General features: G+C 39.0%; 1 pseudogene; it reads left to right on the plus strand.

Annotated features, from left to right (window-relative positions):
* The first annotated feature begins 809 nt into the window (after positions 1 to 809).
* Positions 810 to 8443, plus strand: LOC101980535 (annotated as a pseudogene).
* The last annotated feature ends 1783 nt before the right edge of the window (positions 8444 to 10226 follow it).

Consider the following 10226-nt stretch of genomic DNA (forward strand, 5'->3'; position numbering starts at 1 on the left):
CCTGGGCCGTAGTGTCAGGCCTCGTCCAACAAAGCAAAGCAAAACGGACCAATTAAGTGTTCTTGGCAAGAGTGGTAGACAACCTTCTGGAACATTCAATCCTTTAAAGGCATGGAAAGAGCGAGTCTTTATTTATTTAAGGAATATTTTTGGTCCTTATCTTGTTACCCGGAAAGTTATTATGTGCTTAAATTCCATCTACCTGAACTCAGTCTAAAATCTCAAACCAGATAATCAACACATCAAAGAAGTATATTTTCTCACAACCAGGCCTGTTAGCACAGGCTCATATTCCCCGCTATTATGCACACTGTGGCAGGAGAATTGAAGTTTAAGGCCTGGGCTTGAGGGACGACTCAGGTAGTAAAACACAAGCCCAGCAGGTTTGAGGACCTTGCTTCTATGCCTAGAACACATACAACACAAATTCTAGGATACGATGGTGCCCATGTGTTGTAGATGGGCCTCTACACACCACACACACACACACACACACACACACACACACACACACGTAGGCTATAAAACAAGTTCAAGACCAGCTTGGGCAACTTAGCAAGGTTCTATCTCAAAATACAAATTAATGAAGAGTGGTTGAGTTCGTTACTCAGTGGACTACTTGCTCAGCATATACAGGAGACTTGGTTGATGGCCCAAAACTGGAAAAAAAAAATCTCATGATTTTCCAAATCCTGGAAAACTGGAGTAGAGAAAATGGTGGGGAGACTCACTCTTCCTGCTTGCTTGTGGAGTGCTTTGGCTTTCAATCACAAGCCATAGCTTTTGCCATAAGTAAACATTTAGCGAGCATGTCTTCTGAAGGTAAACATACCTGTTACGAGATCTCCCCTCATTGAGATTTAAAGGGCAGAGTATCATCCTGTAAACCCTAGGCATGTGCCGTGCAGGTGAGCGCAAGAGCTCATTCATCTTGAAAAACTGCAACTCCACGTATTGCTTTTGAAATTTGAAATAACACGTTCTATGAGCTCTAGAGCAAATATGCATTTTATCCTCAACAAAACTAAACGCAGGTGAGAGTGAGACCCCCAAATCCATTTCTTGAACTAAAGGAATAATTGCATGTAGATCTTAGAACTTCATTAAAACCAGCGAGGACTGTTGTTACTCTTAGCCATTTACTTCTCAGTTCTTCCTATGTAGTGTGGGTTAAAAACTGTTTCTCCAATTGCCTTGGCTATACCTCTTCTAGCCAGTAGAGGTCGTCAGCTACCACGCTCTAGAATTTCATAGGCGCAGAAACCCAAAAAGACCCCTTATGTTTGATTGGTTAATAAAAGGCACAAAGGGGTCAGAAGTTTTCAATATGAAGTTTTCCTCTTGGAAACTTTGCATAATTGAACCAATATTCAAGTCATAGAAAAAAGCATAAATAAAAATAATGAATACAAGATGTTGGTGTTACAGAACTTCAAAAACCAGAATTTCTTAGAAACTGCATAAAAATTCTTCTAGTTGACTCTAGTTAATACAAATCCTTCTTTATGTCAAAATGTTGGAGAGAAAAACCTCAAAGTCTTATCAAACACCCAAACGGTAACATTTGTGTATTTTCAAAACGGCTTTGTGGTCTCTTACTACTGCTATGTATTTGGAGCTATTGGAAAAAAGTCTCAGACGTTTGTTTTTGCCCTGATTTGCTCTGAGATTTTTGCTCTGTATTTTAGGTTTCTTTTTCTTTTCTTCTACCATTAGCTTTTTAAGCTACACAGGGAGAATTAAGCCAGCATAGCGCTAATGTGGTTTGTGGCTATGCCAGTTTAACAAAGCACAGCTTTGATACATAATGATTGCTGTCCAGTTCCCCCAGGGGAAGCTTAAAGTTTCATTTGTTTTCTCTAAAGCATGATTTAATTGAGAAGAAAAGGCATAATTATATTTGGGAGGTAGAATCTGTACATTTTTTGAAATAACGAAAGATGTGTCCTTTGCAAGAGGGGACAAGATTAAGCATGTCTAAAAAGACAACTTTTAATTCTTAGGTTTTAAGTTTTTAAGTAGATGATGATATTGCTGTTATCAACACTGTATTTAATCAGTGAGGTGCTATCTAATATGATAAATCTAAAAATAAAGAAAAACTTGGGGAGGAGGGGGCAGGGTCTTCCTGTGTAGCCCAGGCTGGCGTCAAACTCTTGTTTTCCCTGCCTAAGCCTTCTGACTGCTGAGATTGTAGGTATGTATGTGCCTTGCCTCGTTAACGCTTTTAATGTTTTCACAAAACCAATAACCGATAACAAGTATTATCCTAGGCACTTTCAGAGATGCAGCTTCGCTTTAACTTATGGCGTTATCGTCTCCTATGCTTGATATTCTTTGTCGCACCCAATAGAAGAAAGACAGAACAAAAGAGCACAGAAAAAGCACACACCCCCTTGAAATGCCTTTTCCTGGAGATAGTACATTTACCTATGCTTACATCCACTGGGAAAAACTGCCATGGAATCGCAAACATTCTGTGAAAACGAGGGAAATAAAACTTGGAAGCATGATTCACTGTCGTTTGTACTGTCCTGACAACAAAATGTTTGTCTATATCGTATAACTATATATAAAATGAACACATTATTTCCAGAAGGGCATAGCTTTAGAGTGGCCAACAGTAAACTCATTCAACTCTAACTCCAGAATCTCTTGATGATGTCCAATTCTGGTCTTTCCTCTGACCCACATCATCATCCCACATCTTCCCCATGTCTTCTCACATCTTTTCTGGGTAACGTTATAGTACTCAATTACTGTGCAAATAAAAATGCTGCCCTCCCAGCTTTTGACCCCGAGCTTAGCCATGGAGCTTGCTTTCAGCACTGATAAAGCTACCATGTACGGTATAAATGGAAACTCACTCTGTATCCTCAACATGAGTGCCTGCTCGTGGGGTGTCTACAGAAAGATAGAAGATACGAACCAGAGCCAGTGATTTCAGCCAAGCCATGTTTCACTGGTTGACAACTAGCCAGCCTCAAGATATATGAGTAAACTAAGCCAAGATCTAGTCTTCTGGCTAGCCCTCCGCTGATTATAGACACATGAGCAATAAAATATGTAATGTCCTGTGACACTCTGGTTTTGTAATTGTTTCTTACGCAGCCTTATCGGGGTCACAGACAACTGAAACTGTCACCAAACGAAACCAGGGACTCTTAGCAGGATCTTTCTTGGTTTTGTTTTGTCTGCAGTCGGAATGCTATCTAGTTCTTTACATTCCCAAACTGAAATTCAAAGTTTTGTTAAGTTAACATATACAAAATGTAGCTAGAAGAAAGTGCTTTAAATATTGTGTAATATAAACATGACTTTTGATGCGGAGAAGATGTTTCAGTGGTTTAGAGCACTTGGTTGTTCCTCCAGAAGACCTGGGTTCAATTCCCAGCACCCACCTGCACAGGTTTATAACCTCCCGTAACAAGCATGCATGTGGTATGCATACATATGTGTAGGCAAAACACTCACAAAAACAAAATACATTTTAAAAAAAGATTTATTTACTTATTTTATGTATATGGTGCTCTATCTGCAAGTACAACGTCATGCCAGAAGAGGGCATCAGATCCCACTAGATCATTGTAATGTAGTTGCTGGGAATTGAACGCAGGACATCTGGAAGAGCAACCAGTGTTCTTAACTGCTGCAGCATCTCTCCAGCCCCTTATAAAACACACTCTAAAGATAAAAAAGAAGGAGTTTTTTGTTTTGTTTTATTTTTGTTTTTGTTATGACGGCGTCTTTCCCTTCCAGATCACTTCAGATCTAATTACGTTTGATTTGATCTAATTTGCTCCATAGTGAGCAGTATAAAGATAAGAGATTAAGTCTTCCTGATTACTGATTACCAAGTCTTAATAATTGAATGATTTACTGCAATTGTACATAGCTCATAGCAGAAGATCAAGCACACTATAATCAACATATCCTGACCCAGGATGTATTTCCATTGCTGAAGAGGCCCCGAGAGAGCTGAGAACACAGAGATGGCCCTATACATACTTGAACAACTTTGACAATGAGGATCTTCTTATTATGGCTATTTCCAAGCACACACTTCAGCAGAAATCCTCAATCCAAGCTTATGAATATTCTCTCCAGGGAAATGCTTACTTCCTGCTAAAAGGGGCTTTGAACTGAGCTATAACAAGAGGTGAGGCATAGGTGTTTTGACCTACAGTAGCGCTTCATTTTTATTGCTTGATTAAGTAGGATTCTATCATTTCCCCCCTTTCCTTTTCTCCCTCTCCAACCTCTCTCTTGTGCTCCCTTACTCTCTCACAAATTCGTGGCCTTCTTTCTCTTTATTATTGTTATATAAATATAAATGCAAAAATATGCCAGTACAACCTGATGAGTTCATTTAGTATTGGTTATGCATATATGATTGCAGGGATTCCACTTGTCATTGCATAATCAATTAAGAGGCTCAGAACAAGGTAAACAGTTACTCCCTCTACTCCCCAGCCCCATGATTTTTCCCTCTTCTACCTTAGCATATTTTGTGGTGTTGTTCTTGTTCAGGTCTTGTTCAAGCAGCCCTCTTGCTTCTCTTTTGCCATTTTAGATTTATTTATTGTATGTGTATGATTATTGTGTCTGCATGTACATATATGTGCGCATGTGTGGCTGGTGGTGCCTGTAACATCAAAAGAGGGTGTTAGATTTATTTCCCTCTTGAAATTCATTAATTCCAGTAGCTACTGGTGGTTGTGAGCTGATGCATGGGGGCTCTGACTCAGACCCAGCTCCTCTACAAGAATATGAATAATGGCATCTTTCGAGAGTTCTTGTCTCATAAAATGCTGTCAGGGCTTTTTCTTTCCTTTTCTTTCTTTTAACTTTAATTTTATTTTAATATATAGTCATATATCTATATCTATATATACTCTCTCATTTACAGGACCTTTGAACATATATTATCACTTTTGGTTTAGTGGGTTTTTTTTTAAAGAGTTTTTAAACCTTTTTTAAAAATTATTTATTTTTTTTAAAGCAATCTTTTCTTATTTTACAAACCAATCCCAGTTCCCACTCCCTCCCTTCCTCTGGCTCCCTTTCCTTTGCATCCCACCCCACCCTCCATCCACACCTCACAGAGGGTAAAGTCTCCCATGGGGAGTCAACAAAGTCTAGCATAGAACCTTCATCCAGTTTAGTGTTTTTATAAGACGACTGAGTGGATGAACAAGCGGATTTCTGCATCGACATCTCATTCTTGTGCCTTTTCTTGAACTGTTTTCTTCCATTTGTTTTGTTCGATTCTGACGTATTCGTTTTTGTTTTATATTATCATTTTATTATTTTATTTATTAACTTATTATAGTTTAGTATTAACCCTGAGAGGGCTGTTTGTTTTCTAACAAGAGGAAGAAAAAGGGTGGATCTGGATGGGAAGGAAGGTGGGAAGAAACTGGGAGAAATAAAAGAAGAGGAAATTGGGATATATCTTGTGAGAAAAAATATATTTTCAATAAAATAGAAAAAAGCACAAGTGATCTTTACCACTGAGCCATCCTTCCCCCACCACGCAGGTTTTTTTTGTTTTCTTTTTTTCAGTTTTTCAAGACAGAGTTTCTTCATGTAACAGCCCTAATGGTCCTGGAACCAGCTCTAATCTCAAACTCACAGAGATCTGCCTGCCTCTGCCTCCCATTACAGGTGCAAGTATAGAATTTGGGATAGTACAAGCAACCTGAATTCCTATTCTGCATCCAAGAAATGACTTACCAGCCTGAACTCTCTGTGACTACAAAACCCCCCGATCCTGCCTAGATAATGTCATAGACATTTCCCCCACTGGCTTCTCTTCCTGCCTTTTGTAACTTATCCACAAAAACTGCCTATGTTTTCTCCTATCCCCTCAGTCAGACCCAGTGACAACCCTTTTCTCTTTAATCTGGCGGCTTTATGCATTTAAGTTCAGTTTTCGGTTGGTACCAAGACTGTTTCTTTGACTTAGTCTAGGTATTATCTTCTCCTTGTTCTTTCCTTGTTTTAAACCTTTAAGGCGTGCTTTGCTAGCCCCCAGTTCTAATGCTTTAAATCTCCATCATCCGGAGGCAACAATGGAAGAACTCCTTTTCAACTCCCAACATGTGTATCTCCTTATCCTTTTGACCCAGATGCCCGTATTCAGGCATTCATGAGTCATATTTACACTTTAGAAAACAGTTTTTCCTTAAGAGTTTCTATACAGCTTGGAAAGTAAATAGATAAGTGCTCTATTTCAGCACTCTGACCTCCTCCCTACTCCCCCCCTCCAGTTCCACGGCGGTTTAGTACTGCAAGGTTTATCTTGTGACCACTAGCCCGCTTTGAAATGTGTAAATGGACAAAAGAAAATAGTCACTATCAAAACATCTAGTTAATAATGTCAGTCTTTTGGGGATGCTATTTTATGAATCTAAAAGAAAACAATTATTTAATAAGAATGCTAAGATACAATGAGAAGCCCATAATTAAAAAGCTTTCTATCATTGTGTTCAAAGGGAAAAAATGTCACCTATTTGTGTTCAAGACATTGACTTCTTTCCTTTGGTCCTATAGCAAGAATATAATGTTTTAAAATGATCATGTATTAACTTATTATAAAAATATAATATACTTTGGAATAAAGAGAGTAAGGAGAAAATACCAGAAACCCATGGTATACTGAAAATTGGTGGGTCTTTTTTGTATTCTTTTTATTTTCTTCAAGAGTAGTTATCCAATTGCTTTTTAAATTACTTTCTTTAGCTCAGTGGAAGTCCACTTACCTAACGTGTTGAGAGCCCTAGGTTTGAGCCCAAGCACAGTACAAAAAAAATTACTTTGATTTATTTAGAAAAAAAATGGAAGTAGAAAGATTTGGGAAAAGACTCAAAATCTCTGTTGATGCAAATAAAACCAGCAAAGCACAACAAAGGAGAATACAGTTTGATCTTGTCATGCCTACAGGTGTTATCCAACTTCTCTGTAGACCTACAGAAGATCTATAAAATTATGCTGGACATATAGCACATACTTGTAATCTCAGCACTCGGGATACTGAGTCAAAAGGATCACCACAAGTTCAAGACCAACTTGGTCTAAGCAGCAAGTTCTAGGCCAGACAGGAAAAAAGAAAATACAAATGAGGACATCTAATCCCTTAAAATAATATATAGCTATATGAAAAAATGTGAGACAAAGTGGCCCATTTGTATCCAATATAATTATTACGAATCACCTGGAGCAATTAAAGTATGAATTCTAAGCTCTGATTTCATGGTTACTAATTCCAGTCATTTACAAGACCGAGAAAATGTAAGGGGAGATCCTGCCTAATGACAGAGACCTGGCAAGACTTGAATTTGGGTCAGCTACTGCTTCTGTTTCCTTAAAACGTTGTTGTTATTGAAGGACAAGGTCCTCTGAGAAAAACAGCTACTATCTTCATTCGATCAGCTGTGTCCACTTACAAGAGTATGTCATGACCAGGCTTGTGGGATGTTGGACATTCATTTATAAAAGGATGGAGTAGTAAGGACCATTGGAACCTCCCCTGAGTCCTCGATCACTCCTTCCATGCCTTTGTATGGAGTTTTGCTTGAACTGCATGGGGATCTCGGGGATCTCTTAGAAGAGCAGCACACATAAACAGGAGGAATCCGTTTAGGTAAGTCAGTCTCTATATCGCTGTAGGGATGACATCATCCATGCTCACTGAAGATTTATCAGCTTTATAGTCATCTTTACTCCAACCAGTTAACCCCCACTCATGTTCTATAAGTATAACTCAAAATACTGACTGGTTCCCCAGAGTAACTTTGGTTGGATTGTTACTTTGTTTTCTTGTTGGAATCTGGTGATGAGGGGGTAGTTGTTTATACGTTCTGTGTTTATTTACCCAGTTCTAGAAGGTATCATTGGGATATATATGCTTAGAAGTCGGCAGGTTTCCTACATTGGTTTCCTGACCTGTGAAGTGTAGGCCATTGTGGATGGAAAGGATAAATTGAAGTCAATGGGGTTACCTCTACCAGAAGAAATAATGAACCAAAAGCAAGATCAAATCCCTAAAGGAAGTGCAGAAATTAGTGCTACCACCAAAGACTTGAAAGATACAGAAGTGGTGCCCCCACTTCTCCTTTTTAACTATCCAATTTGGCCAATTCAGAAGACAGATGAATCACAGAGAATGACAGTTGACTATCACAAACATGATGAAGTATTAACTCTGATGGCTACTGTGCCAGATGTGCTATCCTTATATGAGTATATGAACACATATCCTGTTACATGGTATGCAGCTGTTAATCTAGCAAATGCCTTTTTCTCAGTACCTGCCCATAAGAACCATCGGAGGAAATTAACTTTTAGTTGTCAAGGCTAGCAGCACACCTTTACAGTTTTGCCCCAAGGGTCTATTTACTCTCCAGCCCTGTGTCATAACTTAACTTCTAAAGGATCTTGATTGTCTCTACCACAAAATACACACAGGCTCACTATATATATTCTTTTGTGTTTTTTTTTTAATGCACAATTTTTTTGTGTCACCCTGGCTGTTCTGGAATTCACTCTGTAGACTTGGCAAACCTTGTAATCAAAGATCTGCCTGCTTCTGCCTCCTGAGTGCTGGAATTAAAGATGTGGGTCAACACACCAGGTTTGGTCCACAATATTCATGGTCTTAGGGACCCAGTGGGTAGGAGGTAAGTAGCAAGTACTTTGGACCATTCCCTGACATGACCAGACAGTGGCTTGCTAGCAGGTTAACTACATTGGACCACTTTCTTCCTGGAAAGAACAATGCTTTGTCCTTAATGGAATAGATGTCGATTTGGGTTATGGATTTGCCTTTTCTGCATGTAATGTTTCTGCCAAAACAATCATCTGTGGGTTTACTGAATTCCTTAACCGCCATCACAGTATTCCACATAGCATGCTTCTGGCTGAGGAATTCAGATCACAACCAGGGAAGTGTGGCAGTGAGCCTGTCTCATGTAATCCACTTACCATGTTTCCCACCATCCAGATAGAATGATGCAGTGACCTTTTGCAGACACAGTTACAGTGTTAATTATAAGGCAGTAGCCTGGAGGGATGGAGGAGGGCAGTATACCCTTTGAATCAACATCCAGTATATGGCCCATTTTCTCTCAAAGCTAGGATTTACAAGCCCAGGAATCAGACATGGGAATGGTTCCACTCACGATCACTCCTATTGACCCACTAGGGAAGTTTTTGTTTTCTGTTTCTGCAGTCTTAAGTTCTGCTGGCCGAGAAACGTTGGTTCCAAATGGGAGAGTGCTTCTCTCAGGAGACCCAGCAAACATCACATTGAACTGGAAGCTGAGAATTCCTCCTGGTCGCTTTGGGCTCCCGATACTGTTAAAACAACAGGGTAAAAACAATAGCAGTATCAGGAAGGATAATTTATCCCTACTACTAAGAGGAAATTTAATTGCTTCTCCACAGTGGCAGCAAGGAAGATTATGTCTGGAGCCTAAAAGATCCAATAGGGGATCGCTTGATGTTACCATGTCCTATGATTAAAATCAAGGGGAAAACACAACAACCAAATCCAAGCAGGATGTCAAAGGGTCCAGACCCTTCAGAACTGAAGGTATAGGTCACTCCTCCAGGAAAAGAACCAAGTTCTGCTTAGGTAGTTGCTGAAAGTGGAGGAAATGCAGAATGAGTAGGAGATAAAATTAGATACAATATCAGCTAAGGCCACATAACCAGTTACAGAGATACAGATTATAGTTGACATTAGGTCTTCTCTCTTGTTTTATTAATAATGTGTTTATGTATATATCACCATACCTTAAGTCATATTTGTGTTTCACCCTCTACCTGTTTATCTTGCAATATAACATCAATTGAAGTAATATCAGCATTTGTCTTATTTAAGTTATAAGACACTAAAAGATTGTCCCTCAAGCGACATTCCATCTATTCTGAAATCCATGATGCATTTGTGATTATACTTATAGGGTAGTTATATCATATTAGGAATATTTTTGACCTGATTATTATTTTCATTTGGAAATTAAATATAGCATGAGGAAATGTGGCTATGTGTCAAATTGACAGTGGCTGGGCATGTGATAGCTATTGCTGGTTGTCAACTTCATTTACTACATCGGGAATCAACTAAACCCAAGTAGGCAGACGTACCTGTGAAGGATTTTCTTGATTAGCTCATTTGAGCTGGGAAGACCCACCCTAAATCTCTACCACACTTTCTCATG

Source organism: Microtus ochrogaster, chromosome 24 (genome assembly GCF_000317375.1).
Source record: "Microtus ochrogaster isolate Prairie Vole_2 chromosome 24, MicOch1.0, whole genome shotgun sequence".
Taxonomy (NCBI): domain Eukaryota; kingdom Metazoa; phylum Chordata; class Mammalia; order Rodentia; family Cricetidae; genus Microtus; species Microtus ochrogaster.